Source organism: Coffea arabica, chromosome 2e (assembly GCF_036785885.1).
Source record: "Coffea arabica cultivar ET-39 chromosome 2e, Coffea Arabica ET-39 HiFi, whole genome shotgun sequence".
Taxonomy (NCBI): Eukaryota; Viridiplantae; Streptophyta; class Magnoliopsida; order Gentianales; family Rubiaceae; genus Coffea; species Coffea arabica.
This window is the reverse complement of record NC_092313.1, coordinates 59,680,640-59,706,619: the sequence shown is the minus strand read 5'-3', so window position 1 is coordinate 59,706,619 and position 25,980 is coordinate 59,680,640. Positions and strand designations below refer to the sequence as shown.

General features: G+C 36.1%; 1 long non-coding RNA gene across 1 annotated transcript; it reads left to right on the top strand.

Moving 5' to 3' along the window:
• The first annotated feature begins 863 nt into the window (after positions 1-863).
• Positions 864-6,888, top strand: LOC140037317 (uncharacterized). Its single transcript, XR_011841239.1, has 2 exons — positions 864-2,956; positions 6,688-6,888. It is a non-coding gene; the product is annotated as an uncharacterized lncRNA (long non-coding RNA).
• The last annotated feature ends 19,092 nt before the right edge of the window (positions 6,889-25,980 follow it).

Genomic DNA, 25,980 nt, shown 5'->3' with positions numbered 1-25,980 from the left:
ATTCAGCTTTATTTATCTATTTTTGTCATTTCTACTTAATTTATCTTTTATTTGGTTCATTTAGGAAAAAAGAGGAAAAGTGAAAAAATGAGAAAAATGGAAAAAGAAAAAATGGAAAGTTGCATTTTGTTGTTTCTAGTTTATTTATTTAAGTTGCTTGTGTTATTATTATTATTATTATTATCAATTTTGTTTAATTAATCAATTAGTTTTCTTGAAAAAAAAAAAGAAAAAAGAAAAAAAGAAAAAGGTCACGGCCTGCAAGCTGCGTTTTTGGCAGCTTGCGAAGGCTAGCTTCGTACGTGCCATTGAAGGGCAGGATGAAGGCAGAGGCTGGCCTTCATCCTGACCATTCAGTTGAGGGTTTAGGAGATTGGGAAGTTGATATAAAAGGGAAATAGGGCTACAGCCGCAAAGGGGGGATGAGAGGGCTAACGGCTAAAAGGAAAAACTGAGAGCTGAGGGATTGAGAGTTGGACGGCGAGAGAAAAACTGAAAGCGAGAGCTGGGGTTGGGGGTTTTGAAAAGGAAAAAGGAAACTTAGGGGAGAGCTTGAGAGGATCTTTTGGTGAAGTAGCGGCTGGGAAAGAAAACCAGAAAGGGCTAAGAGAGAAATCTGACCAGTGGCTGAAGGAGGAAAAGGTTTCGTTTCTGTCTTCCTACGAAGCTTTGGGAATCTTTTCACCTGAAACCTGCATCTTCAAAGTTGACGTCTGGGTGCAACCTTTTCAATTTTTCTTTGCTCACTGGACACTATAAGGCGTTAAAGGTAATCCTTTTTACCTCTTTCAAGCAAGCCCAGCAAGTTGTATATTTCAGAATTGCATCATCCTTAGTTTGTTCTGTATTGTTTTGTTTGTCCGGTTTCTCCTGGAATGAAAAGCTTTTGTGCTTGGGTTGTGCGAGAATTGATGGCTTGAGGGTTATGGGGGTTCGGGTCTAAGGAAATGAAGGCTTCACCGTAGAAAGTTTGCAGTTTTGTTTGTTCTATGATTAAAATCTCTTAGCATGCCTAAAACTAGTGTTTTTATGTTAAGGGTTGAAAAACAATACTTGTTTGATGCCATGGCCTGGATTCACAGTGTCTTGCTGAAGTTTAGGAGTAAAATCTTTGCTGCAATGAATTTGAAAGGGTTCGGCTGGTTATGTGGATGTTTGTAGACTGATTTTTCTAGAATAACTGAAATTCTGATTGGGTGGTGTGGATGCTTGTATTCTTTGCTGTGCTGTATTTAATCCTCCCTCGCCCCTTCGTCCCAAGTCGTTGTGCTGGAGTCAGTTGGGACTTGTATTAAGTCCCTTTTAGTTCATTACAGTGAAGCGTAGAATAGCCGAGAGTTACTCTTGACCATGTTGCAGCTGTGCGAATAGCTTCCTTTTTCTCTTGAGCCGCTGGAGTTTTTTTTTTTTTTTTGTTTTTGGGTCTGATATCTTGAAAGGCTAGAGTTCAGGTTTGACAAGTATTCAGGGCATTTAGATTGTGTTGCTTTGCTGCATCTCATGGGAGTATTTCGGCTAAACCTACTCATTTTCTGTGTTTCCTTGCATGAATTCCAAGTTTGCTGTTTCAGACCTGCGACTTTAGAAACTTTGTTCGCTTCAGCTGCTGTTTGGTTTTCTTTGTTTGGCCGTGAGTTGTGATCTGCTGAGTTTGATGATTATAGTCAATAACTCTAGTTTTATTTGAAGTGTTCAGTATTAAGGGGTGTTGGGTGTGTATGGGTTGAAATGTTTGAATCACGTTCAAGTGCTTGCTGGAAAGAATAAACCTGTTTCTTCGTATGAGCTTTATTCCAGAATTTTGTATGACATCTTCTTGAGTTTCCAGCTTGTTAGGATCATGGTGGTGGTATAGTTAATGGCTTGGTTTGGAGCTGTGATGTTGGTTTTTAAAAACATCTAAATCAAAGCTTTGATAAAAATCTGAATTGGTAAGAAAGTTGCAGCAAGTTTCATTCGGTGTTGCTGAAAATCTTTTATTGCTGGAATGGAAGAAAATATTTGCAGAAGCATTCTTTACGTGGTTGCATGAAACTTGCATGTAAAATGTTCTAAAATAATTGCACTCCAACCCCTTGGCCTCTATCTAATCCTTCTAAGGCCCGTAAGCTCTGAAAATCAATCAATTGGGTCCCTGAAATTTTGCAGCAATATTACAAAGACTCAATTAAGTCCTAATTTTTGCAAATAGGTCTTAGAATAGCTGAATTTTAAGCCATTACTTGACTTTTTCTTTGCCTTTGGATTTTTGAGGTTCCTAGAAGTGTTTGATAACCTTGAGTGTTTGGTTAGTGTTCGCATTTGAGTCCTTGGTAGCCTCAATTTTCCAACTCGATTGCTTGTTTGTTTTCATTTGTTTAGGTGGCACTTAATGCATGAATTTGTGAACCTTATGTCTACATGAGCTTATGCTTGCCTATTCTCTTCAATTTTCCTAAATAAATTTGTTACTTGGCCTTTTTCTTGTTTTGGGACCTTTAAGGTTTTTTAAAACGTTTTAATTGATTTCGGTTTGATTGATCAATGGTTGTTTTTGGATCCCAAAATGCAAGTGAAACCACTCATTGACCCGTATTTGATCTTGGACCTTCGAAATTCCATAATGATTGATCGGACTTGAGGGGTTGTTAATGTTAGCAAGTGAATCATTAGGAGTGTTTACTTTAGGACTTGGTTGATAATCTCTCCCCCTTGGTAACCGTGCATTATTTGATTGCATTTTGAGATGATTTAGATGATCGATTGGTCCAATTTGTTTTATTTGATCATTTCTAAGTTGCAAAGTGAGGAAGAATTCGATGTTTGAGGGATTCCGACTGTCATATTTGTATTTTATCATTACATTGGTGCATTAATCCTTTCCTTTGAATGGTTTTAGCCCAAATTAGCTCCTTCTTTAGTGACCATAGCCCAAGTTGAGTATTGTTCACTTTACTAGCATTACACACGGAGGGAGGTACAACTTCTTTTATCCCTTTTTGTCTCTCCTATGTGATCTTATGTGTTATGTGAATATGCCTGTCTACTTCGCTTTCCTTACCTCCTTGCGTGCATTTATTTACTTTTACTTTTATTTATGTTTTTATGGGGTATGTGTACACCTCTTGGTTTGTAATAGATAGGGCTCGGAGAGCATCTGGTCCATTTCCCCTTCCCCTTGGTTGCTTGCTTTTTGTTGCTACATGTTTAATTGCTTTATTAGGCTCTTGCATCTAGTCGAGCATGCTCAGTGTTACGTGTTACGTGTTTACGAGTGTTTTGGCATGTCTACTTGCTTTCATAGCCATGAATGAATGTGATGGATGAATGTACGTTTCCGCTAGTCCAACGCTAGTCGGAATTCATAGATGGGCTAGTCCAACGCTAGACCCTTAGGATTTCCTTTTCGATAGTGCATATTTGCATGTTCACTACATGTCATACATTTTTCTTAGTTTTATCATTTGGCATGCTCCTCGAATCCCTTTTCCCCTCATTTTAGGATTTTTGCATCTCATACTAGTTATAGGGTTCATTTGCCTGGAGAGTCCCCTTAAATATGGGATATAGACGAGTGTGGCTTTTTCTAAGCCTTACCACGCTTGTATTCCCTCTATAAAAGGGCAAATTGAGTCACGATTTAGGTCTCCCCGTACCCAATATGCATGAATTCCCTAGGCTCATGCATTTTTAAATCCACTCTACCATTTTATATCCTCATCACATTTTCATTTTTCCTCCCATTTTGCACACGTGCACCTTTATGTTTCTTCACTTGCACACGAACACTTTTATCATCACTTGCACACATGCACTTCATATTATCATTTCACATACCGTACCTTGCCCACTCACGTGCACATTTTCATTTACATATTTATTGTCTTTTATTACTTTTTCAAACTCATGTCCTCACATTGCATACATGCATTCCATTCACTTGCATCCCACTCGCATTATTCGTGACTTCTTCAAAGGATCGTTATTGGGCTTCACAACTAATGTGATTGGCACCACTCAACCTTTGAAGAGAAATTTCCCCCAATACCCCTAGGTCTAGGGTTTGCATCCATGTAGTGCATCCAAATGTAATAAATTCTTTGGTTAAAACAAGAAAATCTTTGATTAAATCGTGCAACTAGCCTTGGCTAGGTCAAAGGGGTGCCTTGGATTTTATCCTCGCCTTCCCCTTTGTCAAATGTGACTCCCGAACCTTTTTCTTTGGTTTACGTGGACTAGGAGTCGTTTAAAAGGGGTTTTGTTATTACTTTTTCCTATTTTTTCTTTAAAAATTTATTTTTTGGTGACTTGGTACACCTTAACTCATTACCAAGTGGCGACTCCAATTTTTATTTCAAAAACCCTTTTTAAACTATAATTTTGGGTCAAATCGTCGCATTCTCAACCCCCATTTAGACCCATTTTTTCTTTTAAATCACAATTCATTTTCCAATCACAAAAAATACATTTTTTTAAACCATTTATTTATTTATCAAAAAATGGGGCGCGACACTCGTTTCGAAATTTAATTCCTGAATGCTCGTTAAGTGAAAATAGTAAATACGCGACTGGAGTAAATAATCGATTCGAGAATACAATAAACTTGGAAAATTGGAGACTTGTGCATTAGTCTCAAAATAGGTATTTTTACATTTAAGTGTTCAAAGGTTAATTAGTTATATTACCGTCATAGGAACTTCTTAGAAATTTCATTATCTAGCGCTTAAATTGGAAATACGTGTTTTTATGCACGCGAGTAATTGAGGAACCTAAGGCCATTATTTTGGGGCTATTAAGAGTGAATAATAATAATATGAATGCAAGTGCATTAGAAATTTAGTGCACTAGTGCAATAAACTCGCGAGGAATCGAGCCCGAAACGTACGCGGACGTGCACTACTTTAGTGGACAGCTTTGAGTACAATTGAGCCACACGTATAAGCTTACCATTAGAAGCTCATATCATCAGCATTTCCTTCCTCTCCTACGCACAAACAGCCGAGCAGCCAAGGGAGAGCTAGACCAGAAAATTTCTCCACCCTCTCTCCTCAATTCCTTGCTCAATTCCCTTCAAATTTTACATGCAACCCTCAAATCACTTGGTGATCAAGATAAGCTAGGAAAGGAGCTGCCTCTCACGGTTTTTTTCCAGCTCAAAGTGACCGAAAATTTCTGTCTTGACTCTCTAAGGAAGTAAATAATGATCAACCACTTAATTCTTGTTTTATGGAAGATAGATTTCACTCATGAGCTCTTGGATTCTCATGGGCAGCTTTAAATTTGTTGGAAAATTGGTGAGTGGGCTCTATGAAATCCCACAATGACTTGGATGATCTGATTAGCTAGGATTGGAAGCTGATTGTGTTGATTAAGTGCTAGTTTAGTAGAGTTAAGTGGCAAAAATGAAAAGGAAGTCAAATGAGGAGTTGCATGTGAAGATGCCGTTTCTGCCTTACTATTTTCGTGCATTTTAGTGTATTTTCTTGAAGTCCAATTGACTTGTTTCTGATGAAAACGTGAAATATAGGTTGTGTTTAAAGTTTCCTCAAAATTTTACGTGATTTGGGTGAGTGCATGTTGAATTTTAGAATCTGCCAAAACTGGGAAATGATTCCCGTCACTACTGGACAGCCATCTTGTTTCGGCTATAATTCATTGCTCCGATGTCGGAATTGAGTGCCGTTTGTGGCACTGGAAACTAGACATTCCCAGATTGCATTTGGTATAAAATGCAAATCCTAATTCCACTAGAGTACCCTGTACCAACCGTTTAAAAATGACTGTCCTGTTTCTCTGTTTTCCTGGAACGAAGTTCAGAAGCTACAACTTGAGGCTCGAATTTGAGCTAGTTGTGTGCTGAATTTGAAAATGATTTCTTCTATGAAATTATATCCTTATGAATGTATTTTCCAACGCCACCAACCATGCTCAATTCCGAGTTGAATTGAGTGATTTGTGATCAAAATACGAAACCTGCCCTGTCCTTGAAAACCCTAAATTTTGAGTAGAATTGATGTTAGACTTGGTATGGACTTGCTAATTGAGTTTCTTGGGGTTAAAACACTTACCAAATGTACCATGAATGTTCCTTTGGCTTTGCCTACATAAATGAACGAAGTTTGAAGGATTTTCTGGGCCAAATGTTTGGAAATGAAGAACGAAAAGCTTAAGGCAGCTCTGCCTTAGGAATTTTTTGAAACTTTAGTTGGTTAGTTGACTACCTTCCCGAAGGTATTTTTTCCCATAAAATTTGTTAGAGGGATACCCTTTATATAGGAGTGTTGTATTGCCAAAGTTTGTACCCATCCAAGTCCGTTTCGATACCTAACTAAAGTCCCAAAGTCGAAAACTCAAATCTGGAAATTTGTTCAACAGTTTCGAATTTTTCCCAACTTTGAGCTACCGTATCCTACAGTATATGTTTACCTTGTATCATGATACCTGTAATATGCTTAATTACTCGCACCTGTAATAAGCTCCAATTACTCGTGAACTATACAAGCCAATGTCTTGAACCATGATAACTGTCTCATGATGAATGTCTCAAATTACCGTATAATGATTATCACCTCATGATAACATGCCATTGTGTAACCTTGAACCATGCATATGATATGCCCAATTTACTTGATTTATTTGATCTGTTAGAGTGTCTTGGAACCTCACTGGGCTGTGTAGCTCATCCCACGTTGTGATTTTCTTTTACAGGGTTCGAAACCAAGGGTGCTCGTGAGTAGTACTAGATTATTTTCTTTTGAAGATTTTAAGTTGTATTATAACGGATGACTATTGTACATATTTCGCTGGGTTGTATTTAAGCTTGAAAGCTATCTAATTGTAAGTGTGAGATATTTTGGAGTACTTTAATTATGTATTTGAAGTATTATTGAAGTATTCCGAGCTTTTGAATGATGGATTGTAGTGAGTCCTGGCGAGAGTTGGGCAGATGTCCTGCGGATACCCTTTGGTTCGCCTTAGGGAGAAGTGGGGGCCCGTCACAGGTTCACCTCTGTACGATCCAAGTTCCCTTAGTTCTAGAATCCTTTCCTTCTCATAGCTAAGAAAAGAGAGAGCCACCGTGCTGCGTAGGACTTAGCAAGCGGTTGCCCGCCTGGAAGGAGCTGGTTCGACAGCTCACACGCCGCCATCCCAACCACTAAACTTGGAAGAAAACGGCCGAAACCCTAGCCTTGCTTAGTTTACCCCAGGAACCAAGAGAATAGATTTAATGATATTAATATTAACTTCACATGACCCGCAACTTTGGGATAACGTAATAGATATATACAAATATAAAGTAGTACAATATTATATACAAAAAAATTTTGACCACACAACATAAGAAGTGTATAGCTATATAGAAACAGCTAGAGCGACATGGGAAATGTATAAAGAAAAATATCCAAAAGAATTAGCAAAAGATATAGCATTATGACCAAATCCACACAATTTTATAAATAAATTACAATTAATACTAATAGCTCGAAACCCTAATTATGGAATTAGAATACAACCAGTGGAAGCAATTCGCAAACTAGAATAATTAGCAATTAAAGAATGGAAATATATAAAATCATTTTTACAAGATTATTATTATTACTCTACTTTAGCAGGATGTTTTTATTAAGGATTAATTTTAGAAAAATTATTTTTACTAGAAGAATTAGGTAAAGAAATTTATGAGGCATATAAAAAATTAGAATGGAATAATAGTTATATAAAAAATATAGCAACATGCACTAAATTTATAATAACTAAAGTAGCAGAAAAATGTACATTTATAAAAATGCAAAAATGGTTAAAAGGAAAATATAGTTTTTGTAATCAAATTTATACCCTCCAACAATACAGTAATGATAGAAGGACTAGAAAATCCAATAAAAAATCTAAAAAGAAATACTTTAGAAAAAAGTATTATCTTAGAAAATCATTAGCAAGAAAACCTTATTTAAATAAAGATAGATATGTAAGAAAATTTGATAAATGCAGGACATATAAGAATAAATTAGAATGTTTTACTTGTGGACAACCAAATCATTTAGTGAGAGATTGTCTTAGAAAAAATAATTTATATAATAAACAAATTGCTTTAGTAGAATGTGTCAATGAAAATATATTGAATGTAGATGAATATATTTGTTAGCTCAAGAGTTAATTTCCGATATTGGGAGAAAATGTAGAGGTGGGAATTTAGCACTTAAACTTGACATGGCCAACATACGATCGGATGTCTTGAATGTTTCTTATAAATGTGTTGTGAAGGTTTGGTTTTGGGGAGAAATTCATTAACATGGTTTGGAGATTATTGTCTAACGTGTGGTTTTCAGTATTAGTAAATGGCGTATCTTATGACTTTTTAAAGTAGAGTAGGGGTCTTCGTCAGGGTGATCTACTCTCACCGGCCTTATTTATTAATGAAGCAAAGGTATTATCCAAAGGGTTGAATTTATTATCTTCTCAATTAAATTTTATGAGTTACAAAGTGCCTAAAAAGTGTCCTCCAGTTACTCATTTGGCCTTTATGGATGACGTTATAATTTTTGCTAATGGGTCTGCATCTTCTTTGAAGACTATTATGAGGTTGTTAGAATTGTATCAGAATGATTCTGACCAACTAGTGAATGCTAGCAAAAGTTGTTATATGGTGCATTCTCAGATATCAATGGCTTGTCAATGTGTAATTAAACGATTAACAAAATTCTCCAAAAAAGAATTTCCTACTCGGTATTTGGGATCGCCTTTGTTTATTGATAGGAGTAAAGAAGTCTATTATGCTAAGTTATGCTGGAGTAATATGGATAAGGTGCTTTCCTGTAAGTTTCGGCTTTTGTCACTTGGTGGGAAATTATTTTGATTAAACATGTTCTCTCCAGTATTCCTACTCACTTGTGTCGGGGATAGTATCGAAAGGCATACTTCAATTAATTGAGAAGGATGTGAAAATTTCCTATGGGGAACAGATCAGGATGCAAATAAGTTTCATTGAATAAAGTGGAGAGATTTGTGTTACCCGTGGGAGGAAGGTGGTGTTGGATTACGGTCTATTTATGACACATACAAATCTTTCTCGTGCAAGCTACGGTGGAATTTCAGGAGGAATCTTTCTTTGTGGCCGTTATTTTTGCATGCAAAATATTGTCATGAGCGTCATCCTTGCCAAATTCCTATATCCTCATCCAACTTTGCAACATGGCATTGTATGTTGGATATTAGGGGATTTGCGGAGTTGTTCATACTTTGGAAGCTTCATAGTGCGAGTTGAAACTTTGGAACGACAATTAGATTGGCTTAGGAGCTCTGTATCTTAGAGTGGAAATGAAGGAACACTTGTCCTTCACAGATTTTATTGAAAATGGGGCATGGAAGATGCACATGTTGGCTCTAGTGCTGTCTTCGACATTGTCCAGAAGATATTGTGCTTGGTGGTGCCTCAGAGTTCTTTGCTTGATATAATGATTTGGACAGCATCAACTTCTAGTAATTTCTTGTTATCTTCTACTTTCTATGAGTTACGAGATGCAAAGCCTATCTCTTTCATGTTAAAACAGGTTTGGCACCCGATAGAACACCATTTTGAAAGAAGAATTAGAATTTTAATTTCTAATTCTTCTTCTTTCATTTCTAAATTTGTACATTTTCATGTATTTTAATTTCTTCTCGTTTCTCTTCTAGACAAAATTTACATGCTTCATTTACATGGTTTGCTATTTGATCCCCTTCTATTTATCCATTCATGTATGCATTCTACATTTACTAATTCTGATATTTGTTCTTCAAATTGATCCAATTGGCTTAAATATCCTAGTGAACACCATTTAGAAAGTACAAATGAAAGAACAATTTAAATGGTGCCAAATTGGTGTTCTAAATTGGCACCATTTACTAGGATATTTAAAACACCATTGCCAAATGAAAGAACAATTTAAATGGTGTTCTAAATTTGTACCAATTTAAATATCCTAGTAATTCTAAATGGTGTTCTAGACCAATTTAAAAATGTACAAATGAAAGAACTACCTATAGAACACCATTTAGAAAGAAGAATTAGAATTTTATAAAGAAAAGTAGATAAACTAGAAGACTAGATATATAAAAATAAAGAACAAACAATAGAAAATGTTCAAATTATACTAGAACCCATACATTTAGAAAAACAAATAGTAGAAACACTGAATACTAAAAGGATTGATGGTCCCTACCAAGTTAAAGTTACTATACCAGTAAAATTTAAAGATATAGAATTAGAAATACTAGCTCTTTATGTCGCGCCCCATTTTTTAAAATAAAGTATAAAGCGTTTAGAAAAATGAATTTTGGTTTATTTTTGATTGAAAATGAGTTTTTGATTTTCGATGAAAATGAATAAAGAAAAATGAAAAGGGCCTAAATGGGGTTTGAAAGTGCGACGATTTGGGTCCAAATTATGGTTTAAAAAGGGTTTTTGAATAAAAAATCGGAGTCGCCACTTGGTATAGAGTTAAGGTGCACCAAATCACCTAAAATGAATTTTTTTTAGATAAAATTATGGAAAACCCTTTTTAAATGACTCCTAAGTCTACGAAAAATTAGAGAAGGTGTTCGCGAGTCACATTTGAAGAAAGAGAAGGCAAGGATAAAAATCCGAACCACCCTTTCGACCGAGCCAAAGCTAGTTGCGTGATTTAGTCAAAAATTTTCTTATTTTAACCTAAAGATTTATCGCATTTGGATGTCCTATATGAATGCAAACCCTATACCGAAGAGGGTATCGGGGGGTCAAAATATCTCTCCAAAACTTAATTGGTGCCAATCACATTAATTGTGATACCCAAAAGTAAACTTTCGAAGAACTCACAAATTGCACAAAAATATGAGACTCTAAGAAAAGAAAAAGAAAATAATAATATACAAATATACATGACCTAATGGGATACATCATAACGAGTATGAGGAACTAATGTTCGTGACTCAATTTTTCCTTTAATAGAGGGAATACGAACGTGCTAAGGTTAGAAAGCCAAACTCGTCCATATCCCATATTCGAGGGGTTGTTTTCCTAATCTAATCAAGCAAGTGTACTAGTCTATCTCTAACTTTTCTTATATGAAATACAAGTCTAATGTCATATGTCACACATGGAGTTATATATAGAGGGAAATATGGGATAAGGGGTGTATATAGGGGAAATATGGGATAAGGGTTATATGTATAAGAGAAACAAGCAAAAAATGATAAAAACCCAAGAAAGTAAAATATGCATGGGATGAAGTGATTTTATCACACAATCATGATCTAACGCTTGAAGGGTTCCTAAGGGTCTAGCGTTGGACTACCCCATGTCTATGAATTCTCACTAGCATTGGACTAGTGAGAAAAGTCGGAACAAAGGGCCACAACTAGCGTTGGACTAGTGTGGATTCGGAAAATGGATCACAACTAGCGTTGGACTAGTGTGGTGACGTCATAGATAGATTATAACTAAACAAATAATATAAAGTATAATAAAGCAAGTAAACACATAATATCACATAAACACATAACACATAATCATGATATCTAGATGTAAGGCCCTAAGAAAGCGGATAACACATAACACATAAGCATGCAAAACATACAAAGCAAATAAAGCAAACAAGCCCTAACTATTACATTAGGGCGGCCCTACTACAATCTAAGGGAAAGAATAAAATAAATAAATAAAATAGATACCTAACTATTACACATGCTATCTAAATACATATTTTGAACCCCCCTAACAATTACAATTTCGGCATTTAAATGCCTTTCAAATAATTAAAATTGAACTAAAATAAATATACAAAATTAAGACAAATAAAGCGAATAAATAAATAAATGAAATAAAAACATTCAAAAAGCATGAAATTAAGCACATAAAGTCACATAGGGGCACATAGAGTCAAATAAAGTAAAAATAAGGGATAGAGTGTACCTCCTTTGAGTTGGTGCCCTAATGGAACGAAATTACTTATTTACTCTCCAAAACAATAAAAAGGTCAAGGCATCACTTTAATTAACAAATAATCATAAAACTGGAAATAAACATGAAATTGAATCAGAGAAAACATTCAAATGAAAGTAAACAACCCCTATTCATCAAATTGAAACAAACAAAGACCCATTTGAAAGAATTGAAGAAGTTCGAGGGATCAATTTATTATTATTACAAATATTAAGGGTCTAAAATGAAATAAATTAAAATAAAGAACTTAAGGTGAAACCTATCCCAACCAAATGATAAAATTCACAAAAGTAAATGAAAACTATTTGTTATATTTAAACAAGCAAATTATCCAAGATTCCTAAAAAATTCAAATAAAAAATACAAATTTAGAAAAGGTTATTAAACCCTTCAAATTCATCCCAAAACCCATGCATATTCTGTCCAATAATCACATGAAAGCATACCAAGGAAAAATAACACGTTAAAGGGACAAAATTGGTTAAGTTATCCAATTAGTTAGGCCATAGTAGCATTAAGCTAAAATCTGGGGTTGAACATGCAATTTCTTAAAAAAAAGCCCATGCAAAGCCAATCGAAGTAACATTTTTCTTTCCGCTGGTTTCTGGATTTCTCCAACATTTCTTTCACATTTCGTCCAAAGCAACCAATATTCCAATCAGTCGTCAAAGTTTCATATCAAAGCTACCCAAACTACACAGTCCATTAGTTAAGCTAAACAACGTCCACATGCAAAGATTTAGATGGAAAGAATATGCAAAATCTAAGAAACACAAAATTTCTGCAACTTTGAACAACTTAGCAATCCAGGAGGTTTGCAATGGTTTTAAAAAAACTTTGAACCCAAACACTCACCAGATTCCATGCAACTATCATTAAGCACAAGATAGAATGTACGAACAGAGGAAAACTGATATAGAATGGAGCTAAAAATATGAACTTTCGACAAAATTTTAGTCAACCTGCTCGAAACCTTCTAAAACCACTGAAACTCATCTACCCATCAACGTGTGAGCTTGATTTATGTAGTTTTGGATCGAAAATATGCAAACTCAATCACTAATCCCCCAATTTCCTCCTTCCAACACAAGATTAAACAGCAAATTCAGTGACAAAACCCACTTGGTGGGCTGTTGCGAGAAGGAAAAACAACAAACATAAAACGAATGCAGCTTTCTTCCAACTTCGTGGGTTTTCAGTGCAAGTGTGCAAGTTTTTCTTTGCTAAACACAACTAGAATCTCAATCCAAACATCAAGTTTTGATTTGGAGCAGCAAAACACAGAAATTCAACATCCCAATACGTAAATCTTCTACAAAAATTTCTCTGCAATCTCTGGGTTTTTATCGGTCAAGAATGCTATCAACTATTATCAACAATTTGGACCAAACAAGATTATTTAGCCTAAAATCTAACCAAAACTTATCACTTAAACATCATTTTAGTCACATGTAACGTGACAGGAATCCTAGGCCAACCATTGATAAGCAACCTCCCAGCCGGAAGAAGTAGTAGTAGTAGCTGCAAAAAAAATTTTTTATTGCCTTTTCTCTCTTCTTCTCCCTCTTCCCCTCACCCTCCCCCTCCCCCAAGCTGCGATCTGATCTCGGAACTAGATCGAGCAGAGGGTGAGTTGGAGAGTGTAGGGAGAGAGGAGGAAAGGGAGAGGGAGAAGAGAGAAAAAAAAGAGGTCGCTGGCATCGGAATCGGCTCGGCTGGTCTTGGTCGGCTGCAAAGGTGGTGGTAGGTTGAGATGGAAGAAGAGAGGAGGAAGGAAATTTTTTTATGTGTTTTGGGTATTTTGAAGTGTGTAGATAAAAAATTTTGAGAAGTTTTTTTAGATTATTGTAGTTAAAATTGTTAAAAAACTGGTAGGATACAAACTTGGGTAAAAATCCATTTGCCAAACAAGCTTAAGATCTATTGTCGAACAAGAAAAGCATAAGCATCCATGCTATTTTGATAACAAGTATAAACACAGCTAGCATAGCTTAGAAGATAAACAGTATAATAGCTTTATAGATCTTATAATTAGTTTAGGAAAAAATCTAGAATATGAAATTAATAAAAATAAAAACTTAAGGGAAGTTGTATTGGAACATATTAAAGAAAAGAATAAAATAGTAAAAGGTCTAGTAGAAATCTAGACTATATAAAGGAGCAAAATAATACTATATTAGAAAAAAATAAAACATTTAAAATAATCAAAAGAAATTATGAAAGAACAGAAAATACACTAAGAAAATAATAATAAGCAAATAATAGAAGAAATCAATAAAAGGTCCATAGAACTAGAAGATTCATATAATGAAGTAGAAAAAAGTTTACTAACAAAAATAGAAAATATAGTACTCAATTAATGTCCTTAGAAGAAATAGAGAATATAAACAAGCTTTATAATTAGTATTAAGAAAATATCATCAAGAAACAGTAGGACTAACATATTATCTAAAAACAACAGCCTCAGATAAGATATATCCCAAATAAAATAATTTGCAAATAGCATTATTGCTAAAAATATTACAAAAGTTAGAAAATATTGAAAACAGTCTAGTCAGATAAGAAGAAGGAAAATCAGAAAAAAAAATAGATAAAGAATTAGAAGAAGCTTTAGTGAAACAATTTAGTAAAATCCCTGTAGAAAAGAAAAAGAATAAACAAAAAGAAAGTAGTAATATATTTTGGCTAAACCAAAAATGAGATGCAATTCGTTCTTAGGCCCTAGTAGAACCTTAAATAAAACACAATTATAGAAACATCAGTATTAGACAGGATTAGACAACCAAGAGAGCCACTGGCCATTTGGTCCAGTGGTCATCACAATTAAAGGTGATGCTGGAGGTCAGGGGTTCAATTCCTGCCTCCCACAAATTTGCCACAATTTGTGGCGGTCTTAAGTGACCTTCATCGATGGAGTCTGTACTCACATCGAACCCCCTCCCCTTCCCCTTAGACTGGGCTAGATTAGGTTATAGGACATCTATCGTTTCGACAAAAAAAAAAAAAAAGACAACCAAGAGAATAGGATTGTCCACTTAGAAAAAATAGTTGATATAAACAGAGAAATAGAAATATATAGAAATAATGATATTAACCTACCAAATCCTAGAAGATTATATAATGTAGGAATCTTACAATTTAGAACAGGATTATTTAGGACTAGTAGAGAAGAACTAATATTTTGTCATAACAAAACCAAAAACAATTAGATTAATAGCTAGAGAAAGTTTAAGAGGTCTTAGAAATAATTATGCATTTAGGTTTACTAGTAATAGGAGTAAAAGGATTAGTCAGAAAGGATTTAAGAACTAAAATATTATTAACATTATTAGATAAAAGTTGGAAAGAGGTTAAAAAGGCAGAATAACAACAATAGAAGTAGACATGAGTACGAATAATGGAATATTACTAGTAATAGGAGTAAAGGGTTTAGCCAGAAAGGGTTTAGAAACTAAAATATTATTAACATTATTAGATAAAAGATAGAAAGTGGTTAAAAATGCAGTAATAGCAACAACAGAAGTAAACATGAGTAAGAATAATGGAGTATTTTATTGTAGTTCAGATTACTTAATAACTTTAGAAGATTTAGAAATAGGAATTTAAGCAAAAGGATTTAGTGGAGATAATATAATAATTAGCATAGAATTCATAAGACAATTAATTACAGGATCAAAATCAAAATATAAAGTAAAAATTAATTCAATAATAGAAGCCATGACAAGTAAAGGCAACCAATTAATAAAGCCAATAGAAATTAACCCAAAAATCTAGTAGAAGAAGAATGAAATTTTAGTAAGTTTATAGAAGATAAAAGTCCATTAGTACCAAGAAAGAGTACTACGTACCAAAATAACAAGGGAGAAACTAGTGTTAGATTCCTAAACTATATAAAAACAGATACAGGAGAAGAAGAAAATGAAATTCATATAGAAAACGTTTGTATAGAATTAACGAAACTGAAAATAGAATAATTTATCCAAAAGAATTAGGATTATAACTATCACAAAAAATTTAACGAGATTAGAAAATAATTTAGAAAAAGAAGGACAATTAGAAGAATTTGAAATGTTATATTATGATGAAGAAATAAATATAAGAATAAAAATTGCACCTTAATTAGAAAAAGTTGAAAACCATTTAGAATATATGGATAGTACAACTAGTAGTTCCAACCTCCACCTAGAGAAAATGAAATTAGAAATTATGCACTAGAAAACATACCTAGACCAACTTATAGTATCTATGATAAGGATAGAGAAGTAGAATATAGTTCAAAAGGTAAAAGATAGCCTTTAGAAACATTTAAAAATAAAAAACTAATAGATAATGGCAAGATGTTAAACTTTAGCAGCACATGACCCGTAACTTTTTTTTTTAATTGGCAATCCCCGTACACGGGGAGGGATACCAACCCCTTATTTTATTAAAAAAAAAGGCAAAATAAAACATCAGCCTTCCCAAGCAAGTGCAAAGTTACAAATTCTACCAATCCTACCTTGCACAAGTGCGTAGGGGTGTGCAAAGCCAAAAAATTCCGATTTACCGACCGATTTTGAATTTAATTCGGAATTTCAAATTTGGTAATTCGGAATGGAATTTGGTAATTCCGATTTCGAATTGGTCGAAATCGGATCGAATTTAAAAATATAAATTTTGATATCAGTAATTCCGTTTTCGAATTGAAATTCAAAATCGGAAATATAATTTCTATTTCGATTTATAATATTTACATATGTAATATAATATTTTTTAACAATATATTATATATGTAATATATAATATATATTATATAACATAATAAGTTAATAACAATAATACATTAATACTGATACATCTAACATTAACAATTAACAAAAATTACAAAACAACCTCCAAAAAGACAAAAAAGCAAAAGTGCAAATTCCAAAACCTAATCTATTTCTCAAGTCTCTGCCGAGTGCCGCCTCTTCCTCACTCAAGTCTCACCTTCGGACCGGACCTACCTTCCTCCGCCTCCACCGCTGCCAGTCTTCAGTCTAGAGTCGAGACTTGAGGTAGGCCTTCATCATCAGTTTTGTTATAATGCTTGTTAGGGACTTGGGCACTGTTGCTTATGATGGTCTATCTTACTTCTGTTCTGCAAATTATGAATGTATCTGGTTTTCCTCTTTCGTCGAGTTGCTGTTTCATGTGAGTTAGATCTATCACATCTTATTTGTGATAGAAATTGTATGCATGGTTGGTGGTTCAAGTCTTTCAGTGATCTCTTTTGAAAAATTATGCGGCAGGCTCGAACTTTCATTAAAAAAAAACCAAGTTAGTTTTTGAGTAAATGAGAGCGAATGACCATAGCTCCCATTGGTAACTTGAAGCAAATTTTGGACTACTGCTAGTGAAAACTTAGAGGACCTGGGAAGTACGAAGTGGAACTTATCTTAGCAAAAGAAAACCTATTCTGGCTTTGTATTCTCGTATGAAGCAGACTTGTGAGAGGTCATTAAAACAAGAAAAAAAGGGAAAACAAGTTCTTCAATTCGGTGAATTTGGGATTCACCGAATTCCGAATTCAATTCGAAATCGAATTCAAAATCGAAATTGTTCATTTCGAATTTGAATTCGGTCGGAAAATTCCATGTCAAAATTTCTAAAAATTCCGATTTCAAACTTTCGATTTACCGATTTCGATTTCGATGCACAGCCCTACAAGTGCGCACTATAGGCCATCCTATTTTGTCCGACATTATAGCTTTCTTAACCATAGATAGAAGTTGGGGAAATCTCAAATAAATTGTGTCCGCAGTTTGAAGGCTTGCCAACCTATCTGCCAAAGTATTCGCCTCCTAGTAAATATGATAGATGGATGTACCAAGACCCCTCAATAATTGTCTTATATCGCGTAACATATTACACATCGACCAACCAGCTGTAGAATTATTTTGTATTAGACGCACCAGCATTTCCGTGTCAATTTTCACTAACAAATTCCTCAACAACGAGTCAGCACACATCTGTAGCTCATGACATAGTACAACCGCTTCTGCTAATAGAACTGACATCTCTTCAAACTCCTTGAAAAAGGCAGAAAGTAATCTCCCTTCATGTTCCCGAACTAAACCACCCCCTAATGTTCTACCTCATTATACACTGGCATTCGTATTTAGCTTTAGATGCCCTGGGGAAGGTCTTGACCACACAACAACAATGTTCCTACCACTCCTGACTAGTCATTTGGCGAACCTTGCCCACGGATAATCCGTATCCCTTTGGAAATGTGAAAAATGAAACACTTTGGCTCGTCCAAGTTGATCCAAGAACTTTTCCACCAACCAAATAATATGATTTGACGTAAAGTCTTCTCCATCAAACATAACTCTATTCCATTGCTTTCGTATACACCAACAAATAACTAGAGGGAGCATTGTCCGGATATATACCTGTTGCATCTACGGCGTTGAAAAGTACCAAGACATCACTACTGCTGAAACACTGGAAGCCGTAGTCTCAATCACCCCAAATCGTCTTTGAAAATGCCTCCAAACCGAATTCGCCACTGGGGCCCTGTATGAACACGTGATTAATAGTTTCTTTCTCCTGAGATCAACATCTATATTTGGACACTAGCTAAACTCCATGCTGTTGTATAGCAGTCTCTAAGGGGATGAGCTTCTGAATAAGTCGCCAGGAGAAAAAAGGCCACTTTACAAGGAAAAATGGGGCACCAAACTATTTTATTCAACACTGAAGTATTCCTTTTTTGCCTCCATTCCTCCCACACAGACTTCACTGAGAAACATCCGTTAGAAGTCAAGATCCAAACCATATAATCCTCGAGCGACTAATCCAATTTTATCTCCTGGATATTAGATATGAAACCTATTGGTAATAGGTTACTTAGCTTCCCCTCATCCCAGCCACTATTACCATAAAATTCGACAAGAAGTATATGCGGCAGATTCGCGTTTTGCAGCACCTCTGCTATTATTGAATCAAAGAGCCAACAATCATGCCAGAAGTCTACAAATTTTTGACCTAAACACCACCTAATTCGATCCTTCACATAATTTCTCACTTCCATCAACCTCCTCCACAAGGATGAAGGTTGGGCAACCGAAACTTTCACAGGATGAGAGCCTTTAATAAACTTGCCGCGCATGAACTCTATCCACATAGAATCTCGTTGGCGTAACTTCCACCATAGCTTACAAGAAAAAGCAGCAACGATATCCTCTTGTTTCCTCATTCCTAACCCTCCTTCCTCCTTCGAAAAGCATGCCTTATCCCAAGATGTCTAGTATATTCGCCTATCTCCCACAGTTTTGTCCCACAAAAATGCATTAAACATGCGCTCAATTTTGACCAAAATTGTCTTTGGCGATTTTAGCACCTGTAGCAAATACATAGGGCTGGAGGAGAGCACATCTTGATAAGAACTAATTTACCCCTAGCCGACAAAAAGCTTGCGCTCCAATGTTGCAACCTGGCATTCATCTTATTTAAGATTCCATTGTAATACACATAAAGCTGCATGTCCGGTGATATTGGTGCTTCCAAATACGTAAAAGGAAGAAATTGTTGTTGAAAGCCCATTACTGCCAACACCAGCGTAACTTGCTCCTCTGTTGCACAGTGTGATACAAAAAAAGGGATTTTTTGGGAGTTTATCTTTTGATTCGAATTTAGCTGATACTCTAAGAACACCCCATGCTAAGCCTCCAAATAATCTCTGGAACATCTAGCAAACACCAATATATCATCTGCAAATGCTAGATAAGGTACTCGAACTCCATTGGATCCATAAAATCAGCACTCGTTTTGTGAAAAACATGCTAAATCCCTCTTCCTAAGTATTCCGCAACAAGTAGAAAGAGAGTTGGAGATAATGGATTCCCTTGTCTCACCCCTTGTAATGACCGAAAAAAACTGCTGGCTTTTCATTAATTAAAACTAAGAACCATGTATTAGATAGTGTTCAAAATATCAAATCAATCTCCCATTCTCTGAATCCAAAATGATGCAGCATAAAAATAAGGAATGACCATTCCACCCGATCATACTCCTTCTCCATGTCTAGTTTTAGTATCACATTTGGATGGTTTAGTCTCCTATCCAAATCCGAAGCTAGCTCCTGAACAACTAGTATATTATTTGAAATGGTCCTTCCTAGGATAAAACCTACTTGCCATTGCGAAATAAGATAAGGAAGGAGACCATTTACTCTGTTTCAAGATTTTTGATATAAGTTTAGAGCAGACATTGCACAAACTAATCGGCCAGTCAAAACTCTCGCCAATTGGTAGCATCTGTCACTTTCGGAACTAGTACTATCAAAGTACTAGTGAAGCTTTTTGGCTGCTGATCTCCCTTAAAAAAATTCTGGATTGCCTCCAATAAGTCATTACAAATAATCGATCAGCATTGTTGATAAAAATTGGCTCCAAAGCCATCCGGGCTTGATGCACTTTCCGGGTTCAGAGAGAAGACGACTTCTTTCACCTCAGCTAACGAAGGCATTCATTCCAGCAACTCATTTTCTGCATCTGAGAACAAAGGCAGTTTCCAAAGGATAGACAACTGCCCAGAGACTGTCCAATAGAAGCATATAATTCTCCAAAAAATTTAACAGTTGATGCTTTAATACTCTCATATCTTCCAGCCACTGTCTCGAATCTGTTTAAATTCTCGCTATGAAATTCATACTCTTTCTCTGTCTTACCAATGAATGAAAATACTTTGAATTTGCGTCCCCATCTTTAAGCCAACATATTGCCGCTTTCTATTTCAATACCCACATTCCAAAGCAAGCTCTTTTGTTTACCGAGCTGTTGTTTCGTGGATCTGCAATTCAGATTTTTCATACCTTATAGTGTCGAATTCCACCTCCTTTAATTGGCATAGCATTTCCGTCTCTTTAACTCAAGTAAAAATATTGCCAAAAGTCTCCTTGTTCCATACCCACAACCGTGTACACAGACGCCTTAGTTTGCAGGCAAATTTCACAATTTCCATTCCCATTACTGGATCTTCCCACATCTGTTTAAGGAACTGCTCAAACTCCTCTTGCCGAATCCCAACATTGAGGTAGCGGAACGAGCTCCGATAATGTGAGGGCTCTCCACATTTCACCAATAATGGAGTGTGGTCCGACCATCCTCTCATCAAGTGGAAAATTCATGTAATGTCAAACAAATTTTCTCACACACCATTAACCAACATTCTATCTAGACGTTGCCACAGCGCTCCATTAGTCCATGTAAAAGGCTGCCCATCAAAATCCACCGCGTCCAGTCGACACTCATGAATCGCATCATTGAATTCCTCCATTTTCAGAGTATTTTGGATATTTCCCCCCACACGCTCCTCCATCAATGAGATTACGTTAAAATTTTCACCGAACATCCATGGCTTCTTTAGACGCATCGATTGTGGTGCCTCCCAAAGACTATGCTTACCAGTCCTTGAACATTTTGCGTATACAGTAGACAACCAAAAGGAATAACCCATGGCCGAACTCCAATACACATGAACAAACTGCTCCGCGTGCTCAGAGAGCACAATGTCCATTTCTCGAAACCAGAAAACCCATATTTTTCCCTCCAAAAAGGATTGGGTCTTGTTGAAAATGAGTGACATCCTAATAGTCATGACTTGATCACTATTCGTCATTGGTTCTATCAAAATCAGTAGACGAATATGGTGTTGGGTACACAATCTATTTAAGTAATCTTTGTGAGTCACTTCGAGGTACACCCCGGATGTTCTATACGAAAAAGTTTACTAATTTAATCATTTAAAAAATGTACAAAGGAAATTTGTGACTTGAACTCTAGCATATTTTTATTATAATTTGGAGGCCGACCTTTGTTATTCAATTTATTGAGCAACTGGATGTCCTTGGCATCTAGTAAAGTAGATGAAGCTCGCTCTCAAATAGTTCGCCGCTTGTAAGCGTCTCTCCAGCCCATAATGAAAATCTTTCAATTGCCTAACCGATCTAGCTGCCTCGCTATCCCAATTCGCTGATTTCCTTCGAATCAATTTCTTTTTTCCATGACAAGAGGCTGGCGAATTGGGAGTTAGTAAAACCCTTGATCTGTCAATCTGGTTATCCAACTCACACTCCATTGACTCTAGCGTAGCGAACTTATTGGTCAGCGCAATCACCTCCAGCTCAAGTGCAGCCTCTGAATCGTTCTACTTATTGACTTCCCCCTCCTCGCGTTCGTTCCACCCACATTCAATCTCATTTGCAAGTAACTCTGTTTCCCCCAATGTCTGCCTAATCATGCCATCAAAAGACTGCTGATGCGGAGTCAAAATTCTTTGCACCAAATAACTTAGTATCCGCACTTCTTCGTCCTGGTTTGCACAATCCTCTATTACAAATTCACAGTTCCCCTTATCCCTAAGGTTTTCACTTGGCTCTCTAATATGCGCTTTATCCTTGTCCAGTTGTTGCTTGCACACATAAATCTATTGATGCCCCTTCCTTAGTTTTGCTTCTAGTCTCATAAGCACACTACTAGCAGGCTTAGAGCGCAACTCTGGATTTTTCTTAAAGCACTCCTGTTCAAAATGTCCTATCCGTTCATAGAAGCCATAGAAAGAATGCCAATCCTCGTAATCCACATGCTGCCATTGTCCTGAAGAATAGTCTCCAATTCAAATCCTACGTACTGGTTGTTTAGCGACATCAATCTCGACTAGAACTCTCGCCATGGAAGGTCATTTGCCATTGGCAGTAGTAGAGTCCAGCTTCAATGGTCTGCCTAAGAGCGTTGTTAATTTCATGATGAACCTGATTTGAGAAAAATGTAATAGTAATTTGGGAAACGAAACCCAAATAGGGATGATAGAAATTTCATGACTGGGTTTGAAATCCGGAGTCCACTCCGATCATCTTTAGATATACCATGTATGATGAAGAAATAGTCTCGTGTAATCTTCTTCCCGAGACGGTCGTATGAACACATGATTATCATCATAAAGGCCTACCGTGCAATCTCTCTTTAGCCCTAAAGAGATAAAAAAAAATCTGTGAATCACATCCATTGGAGGGCGGCTATATGGAAACCGACCTACCAGGACGTTCTTATGTGGTTCAGCCAACAACGCTATCTCTTGCCTGGAGATCTTTAACGCTGGTTCTATGAGGACTCGCAAAATTTACTTATTTAATCTCCTATTTCTAGCTCATTTAATTATTTATTTGGCTAAATGCTCCGATTATTATTTTCTAACTTTTTTAGACCTAATTAAACGTATCCATAGCTTAGTTATATTTTTAAAAGTGACTCGTTTCGAAATTTAATTCCTGAAGGCTCGTTAAGTGAAAATAGTAAATACGCGAATGGAGTAAATAATCGATTCGAGAATACAATAAGCTTGGAAAATTGGAGACTTGTGCATTAGTCTCCAAATAGGTATTTTTACATTTAAGTGTTCAAAGGTTAATTAGTTATATTACCGTCATAGGAACTTCTTAGAAATTTCATTATCTCGCGCTTAAATTGGAAATACGCGTTTTTACGCACGCGAGTAATTGAGGAACCTTAGGCCATTATTTTGGGGCTATTAAGAGTGAATAATAATAATATGAATGCAAGTGCATTAGAGGTTTAGTGCACTAGTGCAATAAACTCGCGAGGAATCGAGCCCGAAACGTACGCGGACGTGCACTACTTTAGTGGACAGCTTTGAGTACAATTGAGCCACACGTATAAGCTTACCATTAGAAGCTCATATCATCAGCATTTCCTTCCTCTCCTACGCACAAACAGCCGAGCAGCCAAGGGAGAGCTAGACCAGAAATTTCCTCCACCCTCTCTCCTCAATTCCTTGCTCAATTCCCTTCAAATTTTACATGCAACCCTCAAATCACTTGGTGATCAAGATAAGCTAGGAAAGGAGCTGTCTCTCACGGTTTTTTTCCAACTCAAAGTGACCGAAAATTTCTGTCTTGACTCTCTAAGGAAGTAAATAATGATCAACCACTTAATTCTTGTTTTATGGAAGATAGATTTCACTCATGAGCTCTTGGATTCTCATGGGCAGCTTTAAATTTGTTGGAAAATTGGTGAGTGGGCTTTATGAAATCCCACAATGACTTGGATGATCTGATTAGCTAGGATTGGACGCTGATTGTGTTGATTAAGTGCTAATTTAGTAGAGTTAAGTGGCAAAAATGAAAAGGAAGTCAAATGAGGAGTTGCATGTGAAGATGCCGTTTCTGCCCTACTATTTTTGTGCATTTTAGTGTATTTTCTTGAAGTCCAATTGACTTGTTTCTCATGAAAACGTGAAATATAGGTTGTGTTTAAAGTTTTCTCAAAATTTTACGTGATTTGGGTGAGTGCATGTTGAATTTTAGAATCTGCCAAAACTGGGAAATGATTCCCGTCATTACTGGACAGCCATCTTGTTTCGGCTATAATTCATTGCTCCGATGTCGGAATCGAGTGCCGTTTATGGCACTGGAAACTAGACATTCCCATCTTTCATTTGGTATAAAATGCAACTCCTAATTCCACTAGAGTACCCTGTACCAACCGTTTAAAGATGACTGTCTTGTTTCTCTGTTTTCCTGGAACAAAGTTCAGAAGCTACAACTTGAGACTCGAATTTGAGCTAGTTGTGTGCTGAATTTGAAAATGATTTCTTCTGTGAAATTATATACTTATGAATGCATTTTCCAACTCCACCAACCATGCTCAATTCTGAGTTGAATTGAGTGATTTGTGATCAAAATCCGAAACCTGCCCTGTCCTTGAAAACCCTAAATTTTGAGCAGAATTGATGTTAGACTTGGTATGGACTTGCTAATTGAGTTTCTTGGGGTTAAAACACTTACCAAATATACCATGAATGTTCCTTAGGCTTTGCCTACACAAATGAATGAAGTTTGAAGGATTTTCTGGGCCAAATGTTTGGAAATGAAGAACGAAAAGCTTAAGGCAGCTTTGCCTTAGGAATTTTTCGAAACTTTAGTTAGTTAGTTGACTATCTTCCCGAAGGTATTTTTTTCCATGAAATTTGGAAGAGGGATACCCTTTATATAGGAGTGTTGTATTGCCAAAGTTTGTACCCATCCAAGTCCGTTTCGATACCTAACTAAAGTCCCAAAGTCGGAAAGTCAAATCTGGAAATTTGTTCAACAGTTTCGAATTTTTCCCAACTTTGAGCTACCGTATCCTACAGTATATGTTTACCTTGTATCATGATACCTGTTTGATGTTAATGCTCCATACCTGTAATATGCTTAATTACTCGCACCTGTAATAAGCTCCAATTACTCGTGAACTATACAAGCCAATGTCTTGAACCATGATAACTGTCTCATGATGAATGTCTCAAATTACCGTATAATGATTATCACCTCATGCTAACATGCCATTGTGTAACCTTGAACCATGCATATGATATGCCCAATTTACTTGATTTATTTGATCTGTTAGAGTGTCTTGGAACCTCACTGGGCTGTGTAGCTCATCCCACGTTGTGATTTTCTTTTACAGGGTTCGAAACCAAGGGTGCTCGTGAGTAGTACTAGATTATTTTCTTTTGAAGACTTTAAGTTGTATTATAACGAATGACTATTGTACATATTTCGCTGGGTTGTATTTAAGCTTGAAAGCTATCTAATTGTAAGTGTGAGATATTTTGGAATACTTTAATTATGTATTTGAAGTATTATTGAAGTATTCCGAGCTTTTGAATGATGGATTGTAGTGAGTCCTGGCGAGAGTTGGGCAGATGTCCTGCGGATACCTTTTGATTCGCCTTAGGGAGAAGTGGGGGCCGTCACAGTTGGTATCAGAGCTTAGGTTTCAGATCTTTGTAGTGTATCCTAGGATTAAATATTTAGGATGTCGGACTGTGGGACTGGTCTGAAAGTTAAATGATTGCTTGTAGCGATGAAATTTAGAGCCACTTCACGTGGTCTCTACAAAGGAACAAGATAGGGTCAAGTGGTGTTATGGTCTTTACTATGTGATTGAGTAAAGGCTTAAATGCCCTTCTAGAAATGTAAGTTGTGAATCATGAATGTTATAGGTTGTAAAACC